Here is a 26,306-nt window from a genome sequence, read left to right as displayed (position 1 = left end):
AAGCTTCTATTGGCGGGCACTGCTTAATGCCTCATGTGTCAATTTTAGATCTGCAGGAACCAGTTAACAACTTTGTTTCATTGGAGTCCATTTGTATCAGGTGGATGTTCTGGTTCATGTTTATACAGTATATTTTGGCAGGAATATTTGTTGCTGCCTCAAAGGCAGGCAGCTCCACAGGAACTGGGGCCCCACAGCTTCATAGGGGGGTTGCAGGGGGGGGAAAATGAAGAGTATTAATTATTATTATCTTTCTGCACCTTGGCACCATGACACTTGAATGCTGAGAACAGTTCCTTCCCTCTCTGTTGATTGACAGTAGACTGACTTTGTCATGCAATAACCTTTACCCAAATCTGTCAGACCAATGTCCACTTTTGTGTGCAGGAAGTTGGCTTTAACCTAAGATGGGCACACTCTGTGATGGATTTCTGTGACTATGCTGCAACATTTGCTCTTTGGGCTTCTTATGCCAGCACCTTAGCTAATATGTGCACTCTGGTGGATTGACAACTGGGATCACAACTGTAGTAATTGACTTTATTCATTGTAGTTGGCATTCTATTTGGATGGAATTCATATATCCACATATATATATACCCACAATTTTAAGAGGGTATAGTGACTCTACCATGGAACAGAGTGAAAGGACAGATGGATATCCAAATATTTAATACTTTTAAATATTTTTTTCTGCCTATTTGACAAATGTTCTCTTCTATCAGGTTTTATGTCAATCTATTCCCACCCCCCTGCCAAAACTCAGAGAGAGAAACAAGCCTATAAGTCCTGCTCAAAGCCCACTGAACTCAATGAATTACTCAATTTGAGTTTATTGGGGCTTAGGTAATGCTCATAGTGTATATCAGATGGCGTGCTTGACAGATCACTGTAGACTGAACTTGCTCAGTGTCAACAGAGTAAGAGAAGTAGGTCTTCCTCAGGGACATAGAATGAGTCTAGGATATTTTTCTTCCATGCAGAAATGAAACAAGATGATACAACATTAAAGCTTGTAGGAATCAAAGGCCAATCCCACTGTCTCATAAACAAATCAAAGGATATGTGTTGCCTTGTAATTGTTGTTTTAGGCTTCTGCTGCAAATGGCTGCTTTGCTAAAAGTACCAAAGTAACATTTAAGCTAAGACTAAAGACCATTTACCCTTTCCCATAGACTAATAATAATTTTAAAAAGGCAAATACAGTATGGTCTTTGGTAGCAAGTGCTAAAACCTTATCATGGGTCCTGGAGGCAGTGATGAGAACAGGCTGGCAGGAAAATTGCAGATGGACAGTTGTATCCCCAAAAGCAATGAGCAGATCAAGGGCATTTTTTTTTCAAATGTGTGTAATTAGGTGCCTGTGCTTTCCTTCAATGCACTGATGTAATTTTGAAGAAAGGAGAAGTGCAACTGTAAACTGACTTTTACAGCAACTACTTATGTATGGCGTTTGAGGGCTAGAAAATTCTCTTCTGTCATATGTACAGTAAATGAGTCTAAAAAAGGGACGCGGGTGGCACTGTGGTCTAAACCTCTGAGCCTTTTGGGCTTGCTGATCAGAAGGTTGGCGGTTTGAATCCCAGTGATGGGGTGAGCTCCTGTTGCTCAGTCCCAGGTCCTGCCAACCTAGCAGTTCAAAAGCACACCGGTGCAAGGAGATAAATATGTACCGCTGCAGCAGGAAGGTAAACGGGGTTTTCGTGCACTCTGGTTTCTGTCACGGCATTTCGTTCCACCAGAAGTCATGCTGGCCACATGACCCAGAAAGCTGTCTGTGGACAAACGCCAGCTCCCTCACCTGAAAGTGAGATGAGCACCACAACCCCATAGTCACCTTTGACTGGAGTTAACCATCCAGGGGTCCTTTACCTTTACCTAAATGAGTATAAGTTTGATAGGATTTGCAGTCAGTGGCCATATCTGGTTGCAGACCAGGCTCCATGCTTCAATAGCTAGTATCCTCTGTTACAACCCTCCTACCATAGCTGCCAAGTTATCCCTTATTTTAAGGGATTTTCCCTTATGCTGTATAGGCTTCCTCGCGAGAAAAGGGAAAACTTGGCAGCTATGCCTCCTACGAAGGTGGGTCTCTGATTATTAAGGCAGGCTGCCATTTACATTTCCCACAATTTTTCACATTCTCTGAAACTACATCATGGATATTGCAAGAAAATAAACTGCCACTATGTAAGCTAGGGGCCCAGGCACTATAGCTATAAGATTATATTACCCCTTATACATCCAGCCAATCAGTTCTCTTCAGGAAAAGGAGTCCTGCAGATAACATGTATCTCATCAGGAAGTCTCCACACAAAGTAGGAACTTGGCTTTTAGTGTGATGGCACCTAGCCTTTGGAACCCTCCCCCCCCTTATACACCAGCCTGGTATTGTCTCCATTACTTTGTCAGCACCCATTGAAGACCTTTCTTTTCCAAAAAAGCCTTTTAAGTGGATATTTTAATTCCAGTCTGTATCTGTGTGGGACATGAAATTTTATAACTGTTGAATCGCTTTGGGATGTTTTGTGGGATGTGATTCAGAAATGAAACGAGCAAACAAATAATAAATAGGGCATGACAAAGACTTAGGGAATGTGAGAAAAGCGAACACGCTCTTACTTCCTCTTGGCCCTTGAGTATTTGCATTTGACAGAGACGAGATATCCCAGATATAAATAGCTTCATTAAGCTGATTTGCAACTGAAAAGGCTCTATCACAAAAGATAATGAAATGCTCTTATTGTATTGAGCCAGAATAAGTAGTCTGGCCAGGAATTTCACTTTGTCTGTCAATATTGTCCTTCTAAAGCCATAAATCCTGTCCACCTTTATGGGTCTTAAAGCCACAATGTATGCAGTGCATAGCTTGTGACCCACTAAGCCAAACCCAGTTTACTTGCCAGATATTATTATTTATAGAGGGATGTAACTGTAAATATTCAGTGCGATATCACATATCAGCAGTGGAGATATGACTTGGTGAGTCCTACCCCAAAACCGTCACCTTTTAACTGCCCTGCCCTGACAGTAGAAGGCAGTTAAATGTTAGTCCCCATTGGCTTATCCTAAGAACACTTGAGGGTTCCTATCAAACCTTGAACAAGCTTTAAAAAGAATGCTTGGATATGTGCTTTCCCTCTATATTCCCTACATCAAGTAGGTGGAAAACCTCACCTGGAAATGGGAAGGTCAAGCTTTGACACAGGTGATGCTCAAGGTATCAACCACCCTGCCATTGTGGGGCTTGTAGTTTTCAAATATGAAGTGCCATGATCTCCTTAGAGGAAATTATGTTCTGTGGATAACTTCCAGCTAAGGAGAGAGCTAGGCTGTAACCCCTCCACACTTTTCTGCTACCTGCTCAAGAGAGGTAAGGCTCAGAGAAAAGTGAGGTTTATGTGAAGCAAAGGGTAGTTATAAACCCCATTTCAAGTCAGACTAAGGTAAAAAAGAAAATGGACCCAAATTAAAATGGAGCCAAAATTTTTGAGTGGACAAAGTTCATACTTAAAGCTCCCCATGCCTCCAGTGTGTTACCAGTAATAGGACACAAACTACCGGTACGTGCTGGCCACAGATGAATCATAATTATGGAAAGGTGAAGATTTACCAACAATAATGGCCAATGCAAAGTTCTTTGATGTGCTATAAAATGCAATTGAGATTTGGCAAATTTCAATAGGAATTCTAGAACTTATACCAGGGATCTTATCTGGATGGCAACCGTAGACTCTATGTGCTGAAAATAAAGAGAATTTGTGGCTAAACTGTTGTATGCAGAAGGATTGTGGTTTAGAGTGATAAGTTTGCAACCTCCTCTACTAGTATTGAGCGCAGAATTATAGCCCCAACACATAATTCCTTAATGTAAACTGTAGATATCCCAGACTGTATCATGCAAACTTGCCTTGACCATGATTGGTGCTAAAACTATGGTTAACAAGGATACTGTTGCAGTTAGAATGTTAACCATATTTAGCTCCAAATCAGAAAGGGAGAAGGGAATCTATCTTGTCCAAAAAAAGGGGAGCCCATTAACTCAGCAATTTCTAATTTTCTAACTATAATTAAATATTCTCTAACTGCCCCCCAATATGCTGGGACCATCATGCAAGCCCTTAAGACATCATGGCTTCTCACTTTGCCATGCAGAGTCCTGAATTCCCACCGCCCTAATTGCCCCTTCTATCTCCTGGCCAGGGAAAGAGAGAAGCAGCAACCTACTTTGGGTTCTCGTTTGCATGCTGTTATGAGCTGTGCAGCAACATCACACACAAAGGGAAGGGTCCGCTCTGCATCCAAACCTCTTAGGATTGGCCCAGTTTCTTTGCATTGCTGCCTCACCTTTCATTGCCAGTTTTGTTTGGGAACCTGAAGTGTCACTGAGCCACTGCCACGTGTGTGTGTGTGTGTGTGGCGGGCATTTCCTCTTTGCCTCCTGCTTAGAGAGAGATGTAGAGAAATATGTGGCTTAAAAGGAAGTGGACTAGATTCCTAGAGAGAAAGGGGATTTGGGGAGATGGGGAAGGGTCCTCTGAAGCAAAAACACTTCCCTTCAAAATCCCCTTCCTGCCTGGCTTCTCACGGGGACAGGCAAAAGGCATTGATCTCTTCCATGAGCTGAAATGGTGGCGCCTTCTGAAATCTGATATGAGTTTTCCCTTTTTTTTTTTTGCATTTGGGTGAAGGGGAGTCCCAGGGCAGCTGGGAGAGAGGGTGCCTGGGCCGGGTGTATGTGCAGCTGATCCATCCATATTTCACCACAGCACCAGGATGCTGCAGTTGCTTATACATTCATAATTTGCTCAGAAATTGGAAATACTGCCCCAAAAGGGAAGTTTATGTATCCTCAAACTCAAAAGTTTATATGTTCCTGGGCCCCAAAATACACATTGGGATTATTTATTAAATTTGTTCGCAGGATAAAATCACAATGTAAAAACACAATTGCAATAAAAATGGATGTTCAAAGGTATTCTGCTTCCGAAATACTCATAATTGCATGATAGTCATGAATGCATAAATACTCATAAATGCATAGTCTACACACGCACACAAACACACATTTCGTTGTATTTATTGATTTGGGGTTTCTTTTTCCCTCAGGCTTTCCTAAATGCAATACATAAATTCAAAGATTTCTGTGCTCAAAATATTGCAGTTTTTGATGTTTCCTCTAATAGCTTTAGTGGTTGACCAGGAGGAAATGCTCAAGCAGTGATACTGATGTAGAATAAAATGTCCCTACTTTCATCTGAGGAAAGTTGGAGGGTGTGTAATAATTCGGAATCAGAATTGCATATGCACCAAATTTTTCTTATAAAGAGATGAAGTAAAGCATATGCTTCTATATTTGCAAGTCCTTAGTTTTACTAATATATATCGTCTTATGTATTCGGTGCAGGGAGAGTGGTATATTTTCAGCTCATGTCAGCAATAAATCATTCCCTTCTTACTGCTAAATATGATGCCTGGCTGTTATTTGTATCTCTTCTATTACAGCTAGACAATTAGGGTAGCATGAAAGCAACTTCTTCTTTGGCAATCGCTCGTAGTCAAGTAAGATTGTCTTCCATAAATATGGTCTTAACAGTGAGTACATAAGTGGCTGTGGAGGCCAATTCTGGATCCACATGTCCTTCCATAGTGGGGACATAGCACGTTTCTCCCTTTCGTCTTGGTTTCAATCAGGCATCCAAAAAACATGACCAGTTCAACGAAGTTGATGTTAAAGAATCTTTGCTTCAACACTCGTGATCTTTGCTTCTTCCAGTAAACTGGCATTAGTTCGCCTGCCTTCCCAAGCGATGTGTAAAAATTTTCAGATCATTGGAATATGCAAGCCCATTCACCATGACAAGGTGGTGATCCAGCGAGTGAGATCACAGAATCACAGAACTATTATAATGATAGTAAGACATTGCTCAAATGCAGTGCTTTGCTTGAATTTAATATTGTTTGTCTCCATAGCTACCAAGTTCCAGTAATAAAAAGGTAGCTCTACACCTTGTGGTAGTAAAGACATATGGAATATAGGTCTTGTCTAGTAACTTAAGCAAAGAATCAAAGGGTGGATAACTATAAGAACTGGACATGGGATATAGGTAGATGATATATAGATGGATGGATAGCTTATACAAACACATACACTTTTAAGAAAACATGCAAGGCAAACGTACCTCTTAAGTATGCTTTAAAGGAATAGTATGTTGTAAGAAGGAATCATGAGTTGGTTTTTACAAAGTGGAATCATATAGACAGGGCCGTCTTTAGCATATGCACTGCCGGGGTGCAAAGATTCGCCCAGGGCCCCCAAATTTAGTTAAGCCCCCAAATTACCATATTTCTTCATGTATAAGACCCCCCCCTATTTTGGGGGACTCAGTTTTAAGAAAATGAGGGGATATGGCCCAAAGTTGTTGAGCTTCTCCCCCCCCCCACAGCTGTGGGCAGGAAACACTCCCTATAATTTCCCACAGGCAGCGGCATTGTGGGAAGTTGTGCGCCCACCCACCAGCTGGTTGGACAAGTTTTTGGTTGTTTCTACTGTGTGTGTGTGTGTGTGTGTGTGTGTGTGTGTGTGTGTACATGCATGCTATTGAGCTCATCTCCTGCTTGCAGTCATCCCAGAGGCATCTGTCTGATCTCTGTAAGAACAGGATGCTGGACCAGGTGGACCTGATCCAGCAGGGCTCTTCTTAAGCTCCTCCAAAGCCTCACATATCTTTATTTTTTGGTTGTCTGAGGATTCCCCTTATTTCTTGCAGAGCAAAGTAGTCAACATTCCTTGCAAAGTCAAGATATGTTAATTGCTGTTAACTATGGCCAATGATTTTTAAAGGGTTCGGGGGAAAGCAAAGGTGAAGGACATTTGACTCAGCCCTTGAAATATATAGGAAGGCTCTCACAGGTGGACAAATCTCTAGGCCAGGCATCCCCAAACTTTGGCCCTCCAGATGTTTTGGGCTACAATTCCCATCTTCCCCAACCACTGGCCCTGTTAGCTAGGGATCATGGGAGTTGTAGGCCAAAACATCTGGAGGGCCACAGTTTGGGGATGCCTGCTCTAGGCATTGGTCACACTTTCTGTTCACATAGGTGAACTCTGGTGCTAGCCAGTTGTTCTTCCACCCAAGTCCTTATATCCCACACATCAACTGGTGTGTGTGTGTGTGTGTGTGTGTGTGTGTGTGTGTGTGCATTCGGTAGCATAATTGGAAGACCTGTTCTCATTGCTTTTGGTAAGGCTTGATGATATTTGAGCTTTCCTAAGAACTCAAAAACATGGCCCAAGTTCCCTTAGAAATAAATGTTCTCTATTGTTTCCAGTTGTGGAAGCAATTGCTCTTGGAGGAGAGCAAAGAAAGGAGATGACTCCAGTGTACAATCCACAAAAGAAAGAAGGAGGAAAAACCTTCTTTGCTTTTTCTGGCAAAGTAATTGTGGGAAGATCAGTATTAGTTTATGGGTTAACATGACACAGGCTGTCCTTCCCTGAAATAATGCAGTAGTCATAATCTCACTCACCCACACACTCAAATAACTGGGCACATATTGTTTTAAGATTTTAACATATTTATTCTAACTTTTCTTTTATGCAGATTAGATGTCATAAGCATATATAACATTTATGGCTTCCTACAATATAATTATAAATCATCATCATTATTTTTTTGACAAAATAATTAGTTTAGGCATTCTCATACAAAATTAGTACCTTGCAGCTTCATATAATCAAATTGTATGCATATCACCCAGGTTCCCATTCTAATCAAAGTTTGAGATCCAAGTTTGAGATACTTTTGCAACCCCTGATGTGTGCAGAATCTCTGTACTACCTCGGGCACAAGGAAAATACTCTGTTTCGGCTCAGGTGAAACAATATCTGTTCATATTGCTGTATTCTGCTCCTGTTTTCTAAGTGGTGAAACATTTCAGGGGCACAGTGCTTACCTGACTTTCATTTCTTTTGGATTCTTATTGGTGTTTTGGAATATTTGCATTTGTTTGTTTGTTTGTCTGCAAATGTGCAGGTGGCATGTAGGTGGGGGCACAGCTTAAACCTGTCAACAGCCAGCTAAAGTCCGCCACTCCTACATCAAATACGAGGGATGCTTACAAAGCCCCAAATACAGCTCTCTGCGACTTTCTCTCTCTCTCAAAACTTCAATTTTTGTATTTGACGACTTCCTTTCATGTGGCAGGGAAGCAGGGTAAGCATGAGGTGTTTTTTTATTCTGACCATCACCACACCTTCTTGGGTCATCTTGCCTCTCATTGAGATGTATCACCTGAATCTTCTTTGGCAATCACTCCTAGCCAAGTAAGATTGTCTCCCATGAAAATGGCCTTAAGAGTGAGTCTGTAAGTAACTATGTAGGCAAATTCTGATCCACACCTGAATACTACAGGCTATCAACATTCTTTTTTTCTAAGAAATGGGCCAGGTATTGCCTCAAGGCAGTGGTGAGTAACCTCGGGCCCGGAGGCCAAATGTGGCTCACTCTTGGGATTCTCCTCAGATAACACCTCTTCCTTAACCACTCTTTGTAAGTCACACACTTCACCAGCCCTATTTTGCAGCCTATGTGAGTATTTTTGCCCAACTGGAATGTTTCCTTCCTTGCCTGGATGATAGATAAAAGAGTTGTTGAGTATGTGTAGAAACTAGCCTACTGCACAAATGTAAGACCCACTTTTTCCCTCTGGCCCTCCCCACCACTGGCATGTGCCTCTCAGAAGCTTGCCCAGAAGGAAATGTGGTCCTCAGTCTGAAAAAGGTTCCCCAACCCAGCCCAATCATGGCAGCCACATTAATAGCCCTGCTCACAGAAATCTGAAATAAAACCCATAAGAGTACATTTCAAATTTGAAGCTAGACACTGAATACAGACACCAGAGTTGAGCTTAGTTAACCCTGACTCAAATTAATAACCCTTCAGGGCATCTGGTGGTGCCTTAAAGACTGTGACATGGCATGAAATATCTCTGGAAGAGAGAGAGAGAGAATCCTTGGGGATGCACTTAGCTCTTCATGCCCTGAACTGTTTAGAAAATGAATGACTCTGCTGTGGAAATGAGTCCAGAACCTTCCGTAAGCTTGACCTTTCCTGCAAATGTCTCATTGCTTTTCCTGAGAGGTAAAGAATGTGAGGTGGAACAACCTGCTCATTTTAACGGCAGAGCCTGTTTTTACTTTACGCTGCCACCTGCTGAAAAGAGGTAATGACTAGTTTTAAGCTGAGTTAGAAGGTATAAGGTTGAAGGAACAAAAATAATGGTTATGTGTTACATTGCATACTTTGATCCCCTTTCGCTTGAAAAGTCAGAAATCTCTCAGCAACAGACTCCATCTTTGCCATTCGCTTTGCCTGCTGCTCACCACACATGGAAAACAAAAACAATACAGACACCCCACCTTAGAAAAGCTTCAAAAATCCCTTGGGATATGAATCTAGATATGAAAGTTGGCATCATGGATTGGCATGGCCAGGCACCTGCTGAGGGCCCACACCCCAGCAGGGGTCCACTGACCACAGCCTCCTTTTCCCACCTCTTCACCACTGTAAGCTGCTTGTTCACCTGTCTCTCACGCCAGGTAATAGTGGAGATGAGAAGGTAGAGCAGGAGATACCACCTCCTCATGGTTCATTGGCTCTCTGCCAGATAAGCAATTCAGGACACAGTAGAGAAAAAGAAGAGGAGTATCAGCAACAAGCTGGTCATAATTGTGGTGAGGAGGTAGACTCACGGAAGGAGGGGAGTCGTGGAGCAGGCCTTACCTAAGGCCCCTCCAAAACACGGAGCTGGTCCTTCCAGAGCAGGCATCCCCAAACTTCGGCCCTCCAGATGTTTTGGACTACAATTCCCATCATCCCTGACCACTGGTCCTGTTAGCTAGGGATCATGGGAGTTGTAGGCCAAAACATCTGGAGGGCCGCAGTTTGGGGATGCCTGTTCCAGAGTTTGAAACTGGGATTTCCACTGACTTCAAATGAAAAACGAAAGGATGCTCCTGGGGTTTATTTGAGGAAGGAAGTAAAATATTCCTCTGCCTTTTCTTATTCTCTTCATGCCAGACCTGGCAGGGAGCGAGATGGCTTGAGAAGGAAGAGCAATGCTCTGCTCCAAGTGGGACTCAGACAGCAAACACCCAGATGGTTTTCTTCTTCCTTCCCAGTGGGATACCTGGAGAGGCCCAATATATTGTTTTCACACCATTCCTTCTCCAGCACCCTCATTTTTATGCCAGCAGTACAAGAGAGGAGAACACAGATTCTGTTCACCATGGGGGTGCCAATGAGTACTCACTGTTCCAGCTGTTGTGGCAGAAGGGCTTGGGGTGTGGAGATCTACCGCTATGTTGTGAGTTTCAGCAGTAGTGACAATTTGATCGCTTTCCCAAAGAAATTTGGGGAAAACGCTTTCCTCTTCCTCCCTGAGAGCCACCTTTCAGCTCATAATACAAGCCTGGGTGGAGGGTCTCCACAAGCCCTTTCTACCAATTACTACTTTCCCAAAACTTAAACATGCAATGGAGGAGGCTGGAGACTTGAAGGGCTTGAGACAGTAGTGACAGAGGCCAGCAGGGACAGCTGGCACTAGAGGGAAAAGCCTCCTCTATAGGACCTGGTTGTTTCCCACACTTTAATATCTCAAACAAATCTACCCGGATGTCATACAGAAACACTGAGAATATTGTCATGAAGTGAAGAGAGTCGTTTCTTTTCTTAACACACATACCAAAACATGCAGGGCCCACCCACACCTATCTTTTGTCCCATGCTTTCTAGGCACTTGTCAGTGTTTTAAGGCTCTGTGTTCAAGTGCTGTGTGTGTCCTGCCACTTTACTGGAAACCTGCTCTTCAGCACTGAATTGGAACAAATGGCAATTCAGGTTTTCTGTGGATTCAGCAGTAAAGAGTGGGTTTTCACAGGGAAAGCACTGGAGCCAAGGGGGGGGGCGGAGTTCAGATATGGAGCTCACTAAGCCAAACCTTGACTTGCAGTAAAGGACCTTGGAGTATCAAAGAGACTGTGAGCTGCTCTAAGGGTTTCCTTAATGTCATGTGGGGACCAGGTCATGATCGGATGGTGGAACAGAGTCCTCTACTACACTCTCTAGGCCAGTACAGTAGCTTAGGGACTCCAGAGCAGACCACATGGTAAACATTTCTAGCCACTTTTTGCCCCTCAGAATTTGCCGCCTGAGGCAGCTGCCTCATTCTGCCTCATGGAAGGGTTGGCCTTGATTGAGGATCCATTCTGGATCTTCCACCCCAAAAATGATTCTCCTCCCCAGAAGAAGGAAAACATTCATGCATTACTTAGTTAAACTATGGAATGGCTTTAAAAGAGGATTAGACAAATTCATGGACAAGATGGTTATTGATGGCTACTAGGTGCATACCTGCCAAGTTGCTGTCGGAGAAATAAGGGACTGGGCGGAAGTAGCAGACCGGAAGTAGTGCTGCCGCCATTTTGGAACTGGGTGGAGCATGCTCAGAAGTGACTTTTGATGCTGCTTTGCCCAGTTCCAAAATGGCCGCCGCGCCAGAATAAACCGGGAAAAAACAAAAACAGCTGAAAAAATGGGGATTTTCTGGGGAATACGGGAGACTTGGCAGCTATGACTAGGTGTGATGACTATCCTCTGCCTCCACACTTGGAGGCAGCAATGAGTTTCTTTAGTATATTACTCCAGAATACTAGCTGAAATGTGATTATGTCGTATGGTAGCACACTAAGAAATAAATAAATAAAAGTCCTTAATGTTGCCACTATAAATGGTTAATGTGGAAAGGCCTATGCATCTTATAACCTGTTTGTTTGTTTTAAAAATTGTGTTTCTATGACTGGCTTATTCCATGTCTTTTGGCTCCATGGAATCCAGGAGGATTCAGTTCAGGAGTTCATGGCCATTACAAGGTTGTTTTCATTAGCATTTCTATGGCAAATAAAGCAAATGCCAGGGTAAGCAAATTGGTTCATTATGATAATCTCCTATTTTATACAAACCATGGTCAATTGTTTCTCTCTCTCACACACAAAACAGTATTTTTTCCCCTATCCGAACCCATTCTTTTGACTGAATATTCTTTTCAAGTATGAGTGCTTTAAAGCAGCATTTCAAAACAAATCTCACCCACCTTCTTTCTCCCGGAGGAAAGAAACATCATTAGTTCATAGGCAGGTGTATCATAGAACTAGCAAATGGAATGCAAAAAAGAAAACAGAAAATAAATGAATGTGTTTGGCTCTAGAAAGTGAATGCTTAAATTAGTTTGAATTGAAAACATTTGTCAGATTTGCAGCTTCAGCCTGCTAAATTTGGTATGAAATTACTTTCATTTTGAATCTAAGGTTGATATTTCAGTAATTCTACTTTTGCTTTGAAGCTTGAAAATGTTTCCTTTGGACTTCTGATATCTGAGATTTTGAAAGCAATGAAATTTTATTTTGAATAGCAGAAATTTTGAATTCAGACATTGTTTCTATGAAGAGAGAGAAACACAGACACTCCATTCTTCAGAATTTGATACGACCTCAGCTCAGTGGTGGAACATCTGCCTTGCAGCCTGGCATGCAGAATGTCCCAGATTCAATCCCCAACAGCTCTGGGTTAGGGCTGGGAATGACCCCCCTCCTGCAAAGTTGCTTTCTATTACATTTTACCCTTATGCATTTTTGAACTCAGTTTTGTTTTTGCAAATTCAGAATATGGATTGCCTTTAAAAACACTGAGAAAGCTTTGCAGGTTGCAGGTGACATTCTTTGAAGCTGATGCCATTTGCTGCTACAGTTGAACCAGTGGAATAGGCAGGAAGATCTCAGGGAGACAAAAAAAATTGTTAAACATAACAAATGTTAGTTAAATGATTAGTTCATAAATTAGTTCATCCAAATCATAAATACTAAGGGTGTGCATTGAGTCTGCATTTTGTGTTGGGGGATGGGGTTTAAAGATGTTAATTAGGATGATTCAAGGAGCAAATCAAAGCTCAATGCTAACAACTCCTCTCCAATTTGGATTGCCACCCCCACCCCCATCTCTCGTCATTCTGTTGCTCCATTCCTTTGCATTTATGTACCATATGTGTCAGGGGTTCTTGCGACTACTCCAGAGTAACGACGCGCCACATGCTTGTCTTTAAACAGTATTTTATTGGTGCACTCTATTTACAGTGAGACAGGTGTGGAAAACATGTCTGCTCATTCCGATGCAGAATCCGGCACTGCCCCTCCGCGTGACTTCTTCCAACATAAGAGTCTCGGGACAGTAAACCTCCTCCCCTTCTTTCTCCTGCGTAATTCCGGAACCGGAGGAAAGGGTCTACGCTCCATGCTTTCCTTCTCCCCCCTTTCCCCCTCTATCTCCTCCCTCCTGTGTAGCCAGGGCTCTCCCCTGCTGCCAGAGCCCTGGCACTCTCCCTCCACTTCCTGACTGGTTTCCTCAGAGCCCTCACTTCCATCACTGCTTGGGGAGGAGCTACTTCTGATGCAAGGGGGAGGTTCTCTATACTGTCTCCCCCTTACAATATGTTTTAAAATACAGTATTTCTGAGTATCTGTAGATCTGCAAATCTTTGCAAGGTGAAGCTGTCCTTAACATTGTCTGCAAAGCACTGAAGAGTTCTGGATTGGAGTTTGTGTGCTATTATTGTTGTTAGGTTTTTTTTAATATAAGAAAGAACAGTGATTGTGGTTTTTTAAAAAATAAATAAATAAATGTTAAATCCTCATTTATTTCTTTTTCAAATCTCAGCGTTCTTCAGAACTCCACAGGAAGCATTCTAGACACTACCACATTGTAAGACCTATTAGAAAGGCAGTTGTTTGTTTGTTTGTTTTTAAACACATACGAATGTACACCATTCAATCACCCCTAATTATTTTGAGGTAAGAAAGAGAGAAAACTGCTTCCAAGCCCATTTGTGGATGACAGAATAAAGTAAATTACTCCCCCCCCCTCCAATAAAGCACTGGAACTATTTATCTGCAATTTGGCAGACTTCATCCACTCCATAGAGGCTCCTGTGCCTATACATTTCATCCATTTTGGCCCAAATGGGGGAAATGTTGCATTTTAAATTTCCCCATTACAGTGAACAGGGAAATACAGAAGTTCATTTATACTGAACAAACCAGGAGCCATATTACAGTCTAAAGCGATAAGAGCACAGGGCAACTCAGAAACAGATCAGTTTTAAAAATAAAAAAGGATAGATAAATATAAAGCAGATCTTGGGACTTGTGCAGACCCCTAGTAAATAGTTAAAGTATGTGTACACCAACTTCTGCACAAGCATGTCAAAAAGTGTGCCATTGAGAGTTAGTCTGCATTATGATACTATGAGGGGTCAGTGAGATCACAACAAATATTGGAAGTAGGCATCTCCTGGTATGCCCTGCGGAGGACCTTAAGGTCCATAAATAGCAACACCCTAGAGGTTTCAGGCCCTAAGGAAGTCAGATTAGCCTCGACCAGAGCCAGGGCCTTTTCAACACTGGCTCTGGCCTGGTGGAACGCTCTGTCTCATGAAACCAGGGTCCTGCGGGATCTGATTTATTTCTGCAGGGCCTGCAAAATAGAGCTGTTCTGCCTGGCCTTTGGCCTGGAATCAACTTGATCCGCTTCTCCTCTTTCCTTTTCCCCTTCCTTCTGTGATGGAACTCATATTTGGGGACTTCCCTGGCTTTTTTCTGGCCCACGTAGGACCAGTCTGGATAGTTGGCCTGGTGAAGATTTGACATTTTCTTCCCCAAACAGTTTTTGATTTGAGTTTCTATTGAAATGAGGCTGCATTTTAATGTTGTATTTAATCTTGTTTTTAAGCTGTATTTTAATCAATTGTTTTTATCTGGTGTTAGCCGCCCTTAGCCTGGTCTTGGCTGGGGAGGGCGGGGCATACATAAAATTTATTATTATTATTATTGGTGATGTATGGTATTTGTGGCAGTCTGCCTGACATTAGTTTTATCAATGCACAGATGTGCACTAGAGGGGAAAGAAGCAAATGAAAAGTAGAAATTGAAGGATGAGGCAAAGCACATATGCTCTAATTCCAGAATTGTGCTTGGAAATTTTCATTGTTGTACAAGAACTCAGAAGGAGAGGAATGCAACCCAGAGCAAAGCATGAAACAAACATAGAGACAGAAGGGCAGAACACCCACCCCCCACCCCCGCTTTGGTCACCCTCAACTACACTCTTGTAGGTGGTGGCCCAAATTAGGGATGTTTGAGGAATTAGATTTTTGCAGGTGCTTGAGTCATTTGATCTAAGCAAACCTGATTCACACCTCTCAGATTAAAGTGTGAATGGCAAGTTTCACATCCCAAATGTTCCAGCACCATATCTACACCTATACTTTATAATGGGTATTTCTAGCAATAAAATGAAATAAAATAGAAACGTGCATTATGGAAGAAAATACATTTAGGAATTTGTACTTTAAGAGATTAATTTAAAGCACATCTCAATATAAAAAACAGATTAATGCTAAAACAGGACATATATGAGCTGTGATGGGTAGTGCCTTTCGGGATTGATAGAGCAGAAAACAGGGAAATGGGTAAAGTCAGAGCCAATAATACAGCTAACTAATGTTTTGTCCCTGACCTTTTCCTGGATGAGTTCTGCAAAGGCATCACTGAGACTAAGGAGGAGAAGTCACCCTGGACTGACATTTAAGTAAGAAGGCAGCAAGTGGGAGCTCGTTGAAGGTAGAATGAGATTGTGGAGTGGATCCCATTTGCCCTAATGGACCAGCCTCTACTAACTATGACTGAACCAATATGAAAGTGATACAAGCTGTAAAAAGACTGATTCACAGAACCATAAGTTGGAAGGGTCTAGTCCCCCCCCACCCCCTGTTTGATGCAGGAAATACAGGATGGGAGCATTCTCAATAAATAGCCGTCCAGCCTCTGGCTCCCGTCTAGTGTGTAGCTAGTCACACACAACAAATAGCACCACCAATGAATATTTTCAACTCCATCATAAGATGCACTCATCCAGTTCAGTGGGTTAGATGCACATCATGATTTGGATTTAGATGTACATCTCCATTGGCTATGCACAGGAAGCCTACTTCAGCTCATGGTTCAAGGCTACTGTCTACTCGGATTCGCCTAACCAGATATCGGAATGTATACGAGCACTGATCCCTTTAGTTCAATTACTGATGCCTTTCTCAGACTGTGCAGAGAGGGATGGTGTTTTCTGCTTCTTTGCACCCAAACAAAGATAGCTGGGGGCAGTGATTACCAGCCAAGAGGAATTTTGGGTATGGAGGAAGTCACCTATAAGTGTTGTTCCCTGTCTTGACCTTGCATTTGTGGTATGAAGCTGGGCAGATGTGAAATTCCACAGAACAAACTGATAGCATTAATTTCGATGCCTCCCCAAATACAGGTAAACTTCCAGGTCAACTGTCTTAAATTTATTTGGTTTCTCCCTCTCCCTCCCACATTTTCTGGGCAAATCAGTGAGCCTTATAATCTTTTGTATAACTCCCAGTGATTAAGCCTGAAACAGAATTCACTTGAGATTCAGTTTTGAAAGCCAATGTAATTTGAAAGATGTCTCTGTCTAAGGCAGGGGTAGGAAACCTGTGGCCCCCTAGGTAGTTGGATGACCTGTTTGGATGGGCTGTCTGCAGAGGCTTATGAAATCCTGAAAATTATTTCCAGTGAGGAGAACTGTTGATAGTGCCAAGGCCCTTGTCTCTCTATGGAGTGGTGAGGCTGAAGGGCAATGAGCGCTATTGCTCCTGAAGACCCTCCTTGCTGAGACTGCAATGTGCCCTGGTACTCTACGGAGTTGCAAACAGTGGAACAAGATGGATGATAGTTGTCGCATCACTGGCACAAGACCCACTGCAAGTATTAAAGCAACTTAGACTGCATAATTGTGCCTATGTGTGGTAGGGACAGAGGCAAAAGGGGGCTATTTTGTCTCTGCCATTGCATCCTCACTTAGTCATCCAGCAGAGCTATTTTGAGTAAACAAGGCTTATTAACATTACCACCACCACCCCGCGCATGCCAATAAATGGAGCATTGGGGCATTTGGTTGTCTTTTGTGGTGCTTTTGCAAGGCACCTTGAAAATAAAATCACCTGACTCCCATTATCTTGATTCTAACATGGATGCTTTTCTAGCTTTGATCTATTAAGGTATGAGGACATTAAAGAATGTCATCACCTGCCTGAAGTTTGAAGAGGCTTTGTCTATTTGACCAGCTCATTTTAATGCATGAGTGGATCATTACCCCTTTATCTTATTTTAAAAGAAAACAACATGTAAAAATGTTGAGTTGCTGCTGGTGCTACCTGCATTAAGCTGGAGCAAAGCCTAGTTGTGGTTTGCTAGGGTTGCCACTGCTTTTTGTCTAACCCAAGCTTCTTTTGGTGGAACATCTGGGAAATTCCAAGGAGAGCACTCAGAGTTTGCACCGAGCAGGGCTTTGGATTTCTTGGATTTCTTTGAGCAGAGTGGTGTGGTTCCTGATCAGAGGCACCTGAGGAATTCAAAAATGCTTCTCAATAAGACAAGGAAGGCTTATCCAGGAGATTCCATAAATACCCGATGAACAGAAAAGTCTCCTGATTTGTGCCTTACATACATACAAGGGCCATCTGAGATCTGTTTTGAGCTCTATGAACACACAGTTTTGTACCATTTTGTCTTAGTTTGATATTGAGATTTTTTTTAAGTTCTTTTTAAAATATCTACACTATATCCATATGTAACAGAGAATTGCCTGCAGCTCCTTAGGTGCCAACGTGTCCCAGTGGTTTTCTGCACTGCAGCAAACCTACATGATTTTAATGTAAATTTCTTATCTTTCTTTCCCCACCTTTCTCCAACATTATATATTTTTTTCCCTTCCCAAAGCCTCTAAATCATATGTTAGGAGCCTTTGATTTCAAAAGCCTTGTCAATGTTACACATGAAATAAAATGGAGAAATGAAGGGAGTTCTTGTGTTCTCACAGTGGGAACACAAATTGCACAAATCAAACCAAGAAGCAAGTTGCTGGCAATTTAAAATTAGCAGCAATTTGCCTATGGAAACAAATTCTACACATGATTTCCTTTTCTTTCCTCTCTCCCTTTTACTTGTCAAATGTATCCACAGACCCTTGAGCAAGCTGCTGTCTAAAGAAAAGATTAACCCCTTTTTCTTAATTATTTGTCCCAAGAATGGATTTTTTTTAAAAAAAAGTCTGGGAGAGCTAGATCAGCATGTTAATTTTTATTGATATTTTCATTCTATTACTTGTTATCCCAGGCAGTAAAAACATTTTTTGGCTTAGGGGTTTTGTGGTTTGTTTGTTTTTTTAAAAGGGGGGCAAAAATTATTGTTCTCTTTCATGTCTTTAGAAAAAGTTCTTTTAAACAGGCCAGTGTAATCACTATATATGCATAGGGGACCATTTCTAATTGTGAATAATAGGCAATGAGTGAAGGGATAGTTGTTGTTTGCCAACATATAAGTATGTCTGTTTTACTCATTAATAGTGCACTTGGTGGTAAAACAGCCAGGTTGGACAAAACCTAGAACTGGATGTGGCCCGTATGTGTAATGGGAAGAGGCAGTGCCATGTCCCTGACCATTAGGTCTTTCTTTGGTCCAACACTCAAGGGCATCCACGAATGGTATCATTAGATTAGGTACATTATTATTATTATTATTTTTAAAAATATTGTTATCCTACTCTTCTGTTCCAAGGGTTTGTTCAAAATATTTTACATCATTAAAAGAGCAGTAAAGCAATTAAAATACAATTGATGTGCAATCATGTGACACTCCTCACCACCACCCCAAACGTGGTGCAATTCCAGCATTTTGTCTCACCTGCACATTCTACTGCTATTTCTGCATTACATGCTCTGGCTTCTGCCATTGGCTAGTTAACTAATGGCTGCTGTGTGTGACATTATGAAACTCAATAATTGGTACTTGAATTTGCTTCCTTCCTTCTTCCCTCCTCATTCCTTCCCCCCCCCCCCTTTGTATCATGTCTATTGAATTGTGATCCTGTGGGCAGGGAATCTCTTATCTTCTAGACTCTCTATAGTAGCACTTACAATATTTGAGATACTTTATAAGATTATGTCACCACCACCATCTTCGTAATGCAAATTTCTCCTAATGTGCACTCTTGCATGCAATGCAACGCACATTAATTGTAAAGCAGTTTATGCTAACAGATTGCATTTTTGTATACTGTGTCACTGATACAATATTTTACTTTATTAACCACTCTTCACCCTAAGGTCCCAGGGCAGCTTACAACAATTACAGCACAATGTTAAAAAACAGTTCAAAACAACTTTTATATGCTTTGTTTTGCATGATTTTCCCTAATGCATTTTTGTAAGCATTACTTATGGTTAAATTTGAAGAAGTATTAATTTTGAAGGATGGCTGTATTTTGGTTCTCATATTGTTTGTAAAGTCCAAATCAGCTGGGTTCACCTTTAAATGCAAACTGAACCAAATTTCTTCCCCATTCCTTAGTATAGGGATCTGCAAACCTGAAGCCTTCACACCGGTTCTGGAGAAGCCACACCACAACAAAGAATGCCCAAATGCTTAAGTTACGTCCTTCAAAATATTACAGGAGTGCCACCATTTAAGCCAATTCCTCATGCAGTGTCTAAAGAGTCATACTTATGTCAGCAGAGTAGATCAGATGTGCTATTCCCACTAAAAGCCAACAGTGACACCTGTGTCCTGAGTTTGTCTTTTAACACTTTGCCAGTGCATTTGGATGAATCCCTGGGAAACTGTTCCCTCTCTGCTAGGAGGGGGGTGGAGAACCTGTAGCCCACTTGTTGGATTGCAGCTACCATCAGCCCTGTCACGGTCCAGTCAGCAGGCCCGCCTGAGGATGTCAGGACCGGGGGCAGGATGGTGGTGTGGAAGCAGGAACGGGGTCCGGATGGTGCAGGGCTGAGGGTCCAGCAGCAGGCAGTCGCAGGGTCGAGGAACCAAAGGTTGGGAAGCAGGGTGTCACGGATGCGAGGGCCCAAGGGTCAAGGAGCAAGGCAGAGGCAAAGATCTGGGAGTCAAGGAACAGGGCATCGGCAAGGCGAAGGTCCAAGGAGCAAGGCGAAGGATCAAGGACCAGGAGGCCAGATGCAACAAGGCAGGGATCATGTTGCTGTGGCAAAGAGCTGAAGGGAAATGCTGAGCTTTTATCCCTCCCAGCTCTTGCCACCAGGTGCAGTGAGTTATCAAGTGGCCTCACCTGAGTGGCCACTCCTTGCTTCTCCAGCACAAGCTGAGGCAGGCCCCAGTCCTGCAAAGCACTACAGGCCCCAGAGCCTGACTCCTGCCCATACTCCTGACAAGCCCCAGCCAACATGGCCCCCCACTACTGGTTTAAAGGGCACCTGTGCAATGGATCAGACATCATTTCTGGGACAAATATATTGCTCCCTATGGGAAAGGTACATAATTTAGGCAACATAATAATGTGGTGGTCATTGTGGCAGTTAAAGGGAGAAGGGAATTTCTGAAAATTGCCCATAACTGTTGGGCTGTGCAAGCATACAGTCACTTTGTAACTGGTCACCTTTGTTGGTTTCAGCAGTCCCTGGCCTTTCCCAGGAGCAGCTAACCCGTCAGCAACTGCTTGCTTGTATCACAGCATACTTGTACTAGCAAACTGAATCAGTAGGAATGTTGGCAGTTAAGATGTCTTTCCAAAGGGCAGAAGCTTCAATAGGCAAGATGTAAGATCCCTCCTACCTCTGCTTCTAGAAATCAAAAGGGGCTGGCAATTGAATTCAACTCAAAGGAAACAAGAAAGCTTCTTGCTTCTTCCTTTTGGGGTGTGTGATAACAATACCCTGACTTCTAAAACACCACTTTTCTCCTATCCATTTAATAGTGGTGCCTTGATGATTAGCAAGAAGCATATTATTTCTGCTACATTAGTTCTCTATTACTGGATTTCAACCAGGATTTGATGTGAGGTTTTTATTTATATTTTTTGCCTTCACATCGCTCTGCTGCCAGAGAAGCAGAAGAAACAAGCTTTACAGCTATGCAACAATATAAGTATCATGGAATAGGCTAGAACTGGTGTACGGAAACCTTGGTCCTCTAGATGTTGCTGAACTATAACTCTCACCATCATGTCTGGCCATTGGCCATCCATGCTAGGACTTATGGGAGTTGCAGTTTGGCAACATCTGGAATGCCAAAGGCACCCCCACACCTGGACTAGGATGTAGGGATGTTTCCCCAGGTTCTCAGAAGCATTCTGTCAAGGACAGCGTCTTAGCATCATTATATTTTGCTGCTACGGTATGAAAAACAGCAGAGTTTGCCCCAGCTTGCCCCTTGTGGAATTCAGGCAAATGTGACTGATGTGTTGAAAGAGCTTCTGCGATATCTTTAATGTGGGATGGTAGTCAAAGAAAGAAGTGATTGAACTCTAAGGGCTCATCCAGATTACCTGTTCAATGAACATTCATCATGATTTACTTTCACAAAGCTTATGCAGAGGTGAGTATGACTGATTGTTTTGGAGCATTTGTTCTGATTTGCTTACAGAGTAGTTATAGAACAAGGAGCATTCTTCTTGATTTGTCTGTGCACTCTTTATATGCCTACCTGCTAATCATTTGTTCACCACACAATTTTCAGTGCATTTCCCCATCACCTTCCTCACCAAACAATCTCTGTGTGTCTTAAAGCGGGCTTCTTGTGCTAGGGTGACAGAGCACCTCACTCCACTTCAATGGCACAAACATAAATTTCTGGAATGTGCTCGAAACCTTCTAAATGCTAAGAATGTGGAGTGACCTAAATAAAGGTATGGCTCTACGAAGCCTCTGTTATAATTTGCAGGGTGAGGAAGAGGTTAAGGAGCTTTTAGTCTCTGCTTCTGAAGTGAGTGACTATAGTGGCCAACCAGGCATCACCCAAAAGAGAAAACGAGTCACCAAAAATGTGCTATGTTTTTTGAACTAGAGAGCTTTTCAAATAGATAGAGGATGCCTTCAAACAGAGGGCTCTCCTCTGACAGCCCTTCAAACAGAGTCCTGTCTTTTTATAAGGTAGGACATGGGGTCATCCCGTAGGTGGCAAAATGGCACAAAAATGGTAGAATCTGTTGAAACCTCTGTTGCAATCACAGTGTCGTGAGGGGTGTGTGTGTGCTAATGTTCTTTCTGTTCTCTGTGGAGTAAATCCATGGGCAGAGCAAATATCTGCTTCCTGCTTGTCTGTAAGTGTGCCTGCTTGTATGTGCAAGTGTGTGTGTGCTATGTGCATGTGCTTAGCTCTTGGAGGGGTGGCCAACTCTCAATGTGGCCCATAAAAAAGTTGTCAGTCAGGCCAAGGCTTGCCTGTCCTTTCCAATCCTTCCCATTTGAAACTTTCACAAAGGGCTTCACTGGATGATCTGTTTATTCATTCTGATTTGCTTCCACAAAGCTTATATAACCAAGCCCATGCAGAAAGGGGAGGTGGGAGTTAGGATTTCTTGTCTGAGTTTATAGCTCTATTCTAACAAGACTCCCACCCTGGACCTCAGACAAGTTCTGCATGGGCCTGTATATAAATTGAGCTTTCATCCCGATTTCCTTGTGGGATGATTATTCATATTCCTGTTACTCATTTATTTGTCCAGTTCTTTTCAGTTCATTTCCCCATCACTTTCCTAAACTCAAACAGTCTGCTGTAGTTTTTACACTTTGTTTCATGAAGGCAACAGAGCACTTAAATCCACTTTAATTGCATAAACCTAATTAATTGCATAAACCTGTTTACAAACAGGTGAAATGAGTGTTGCAAGACTGCATCAAATTTATTTATTTAAGCAAACTTTTGTGCCACATTTCTGAAACCAGCTCATTTAGATCTTTATAAATAAGAAACAAAAAGTCCAATATCAAAATCAGATTGGATCACTTTGTTTGCTACTGCTCCAGTGGGATTCAAACCAATGGGTTCAAATTACAAGAAGGAAATTTGGTTTAAATGTTAGAAATAACACCCTGATAGAGTGAGCTGCTTAATTGGGGGGGTGTCTCAAAAGATGGTGGTCTCACCTTCATTCCAGGTTTTAAAGAAGAAGCTGGATTGCCACCTACTGTACCTGGCATGACTCCATAGTGTATTCTCTGCATTGACAGAGGACTAGACTTGGATACCTTTGAGGGCCTCCCAAAACTCTATGCTTTTATGGAAATAAGTTTCTTGAGTATGCCCCAAATACATATAGTCAAAGCTGTCAATGTTGGTTTCTCATTTTTCCAGTCTTAAGTTCTATTTCCCACAATGTCTCATTGCTTTGCAAGAAGAAAAATAAAGATATTCTCATGAAAATTCATCAGCGTCTTACTTCAACTTTCCCCTGGTATACACTTTTGTGTTCAATTTCGCCTAATATACACATATTTTTTTCAAAGCAATTTCTCCCCAAATCATGCATTTTTGTGCCATTTCACAAATGTATGCATTAGAGACACTTTAGCTCAGTTAATGCATTTTTGTGTACATTATCTGGCTGCAGAACTGTATCACAAAATTCAGAGAAGTGCAAGTTTCAGAGGATAGCTGTGTTCCATTTCTCATATTGATTCGGGAAGTGTGGATTATGTAAGTTCACCTTTAAACATGAAATAAGTTGAATTTATCCCCCACCCCCAGTCCCTAATATTGGAAATCTAAACCCTCTGTCAAGCAAAAACAGTTTGAAACCCACATGCATCATTAACGCCTAACAAAAAGAGGCGAGGAACTTGAAAGAAAACACACAGTGAGTTTATGAGTTAACCTCAGGATTTATGACCTGGAATTGATGGTTTCTCACCAGGATTGCAATTGTAGGCCCCCACATGGTACGTCATAAATGAGGCATCGGATGCACAAATGACTCACTCCTCCATAATCCCTGCTTCTTTCTAATATATGATTCAGCCCTTAGCAACAGAACATTGGTGAATGTCTCTAGCCCCTCACAATTTACTGTGTATTTCTATAGAATGGTGAACTCTGTCAGCCAGGGTCATTTTGGGGTGAAATGGAGGTGAAGGAAGAAACCCTGATCTTGCCTAAAGTTGTTGACTCTCTTTCAGTTCATGTCAATTTTGATTCACTCTTTGAATGTCTGAAGGGAAAAGAAACACTCCATGTTCAGGAGCTGATGTTGCTTAATAGGAACGAAATAGGAATGAGCATTCTATTTTGAGGAAGCTGTCAAGTGTCTTAAACTAGCGACGTGTGATTCCCCTCCTCCCGCCCAGAGAGTGAGCAGGTCTTCTTGTAAAAACATTTGGGGGTTTCAAGTGTTCCTATTGTGTGCTCAAAAACCTTCAAGGGTTTGCTTTCAAGAATGCTTAAAGAACTGAAATGAGTGAAGCACGCAGGAAGCAGGGGATCAACCTTGCATGCGGTAGGTCCCAGGTTCAATCTGCAGCATCTCTAGGTAGAGCTGGAAAAGATTTCTGCCTTGAACCCTGATGTCAGTCAGTGCAGAAGGTGCTGAGCTAAATGGGCTTGATATAAGGCAACTTTCTATATTCCTATGGAGGGCCACTCCTTATCTTAAAGTGATGCTCCTGAATATTTCTCCCAGCAGGCATATGAGCATCACTTATGTTTGGGTTCATGGCATTTGAAGTTTTATTACAAACAGAATTGGGATACTATGCTCCTCAGCAGGATATGACACTTCAAATCATTCTTTGGGATGCCATTTCCTGCTATGGAAAGACCACAAACACCTCCATAAGAACATCAGACCAGCTCATCCAGCATTCAGTTCTCACGGTAGCCAACTGGATGTGTCTGGAAAGCCAACAAGTAGGACCTGGGGGCAACAGGCCTTTGCCCTTCTGTGATTCAGAGGCATACTGCCTCTGCCAGTGGAAGTAGAACATCATGGCTAGAAGCCATTGATAATCTTATCTTCCTTATCTTCCACGATAAATTGTCTATTGAGCCCTCCTTGCACATAGATTCAATGTCCCTGCATTTTCTTTGTTTGTTCGTTGTGGGAAGAGAGTCCTGGCTGCTGGTACAGGGTGAGAGGCAAACTTCATTTGAACTAGGGTGGCCAGATGCAAAAGAGAGCAGGGCTTCTGCACCTTAAACAGCTGCAGAGAAAAGTTAATTTCAGTTGGTGTAGTGTGTCATGCAAGTTCAAAAGGGTCTGGGCCCAACTCATAATTCAGTGCTTTTTAGCATGAGGATTGACTCAACTGCCTCCTCTCAAAGTTTGCTCTATTGCTTTCTTAAATGGCCCATGTACTGTATTCAAGGGATTCTGGAACCAGAGGGATTTGAAGATTATCTTGTTTGATGAAATCCTTGACATTTAAAGTTCCCTAAGGAGAGATTAGATATGTGAAAATCTGTCTATTTTGGTTTCTCTCAGTTTCTCATTTTCCCCATCTTAAATTGGGTTCACTTCATTTCCACCTCAGTCTGATTTCTCTCTCTCCCTTTCTGGAGTCCTCATGAAAATTCACCAGCATTTTAGTGTGATTTACTACTAATATACCTTAGAGTCCTGTTTCTGAATTACTGAGCCATATACCTTGAACCAGATCTAAACTCTGTAAGGACTTTGGAACAAATCCTTTGGGAATCGTCAAGTTGAGAGTCCAAGTATCATGTTGGAGGGTGGAAGCCAGAAAAATACAATGGGAGCATTAGTGCTCATGAGTACACCTTTATGCACATGCATATTTTCTACTTATGCAGAAACATCTATATATGAGAATAGCATAAAATCAACAACAAAATTGCATTCATATATTATTATTATTATTATTATTATTATTATTATTATTATTAAATATAGTGGCTTCTACACAGTTTACAACATTAGTAATAAAATATCAACCTATAATTAAAATACACAATTAAGCAAGCCCATTAAAAATTAAAACAGATAAAAGAGCAATTAAAACTATTAGATCAGAAAACAAATACAAGTCAATGGATTAGCTGAATACATCAAGCATAGCTGGATCTCTTGTCGGGGGAAAACTATAGAAAACTTGCTCCCACCTACCCACTCAAGTGTTTGAACTCCTAGAGGTCCCTCTGAATGCAATGAGATGCAAGTTTGTGCTGGCGCCAAGCGCAGTTCCGACCCTTGTGTTTTGCTTACAAGCTGGCGCCATGTGTAACAAGCAGAGCTTGGGGCCAAATATCTTCTGTGATACTTGGAAGCTTGATGATAACAGAAGAAAATGTGACCCCGACTCCCCTGAAGTAATTAATTTAAGGTGCTTTTTCTTCTCCTAATTAGAGTTCCACCGAA

The 26,306-nt window shown here is 42.1% G+C and overlaps 1 protein-coding gene across 1 annotated transcript in view; it reads left to right on the top strand.

Moving 5' to 3' along the window:
* Window positions 1-26,306, top strand: part of LRRTM4 (leucine rich repeat transmembrane neuronal 4) — a 412,227-nt gene that overhangs the window by 5,500 nt on the left and 380,421 nt on the right. The window lies entirely within an intron of this gene.

This window comes from Zootoca vivipara, chromosome 14 (assembly GCF_965207765.1).
Source record: "Zootoca vivipara chromosome 14, rZooViv2.hap1.1, whole genome shotgun sequence".
In the NCBI taxonomy this organism is placed as follows: domain Eukaryota; kingdom Metazoa; phylum Chordata; class Lepidosauria; order Squamata; family Lacertidae; genus Zootoca; species Zootoca vivipara.
Note: the sequence above shows the minus strand (reverse complement) of the source record. Positions and strands in the feature narration are given on the sequence as shown.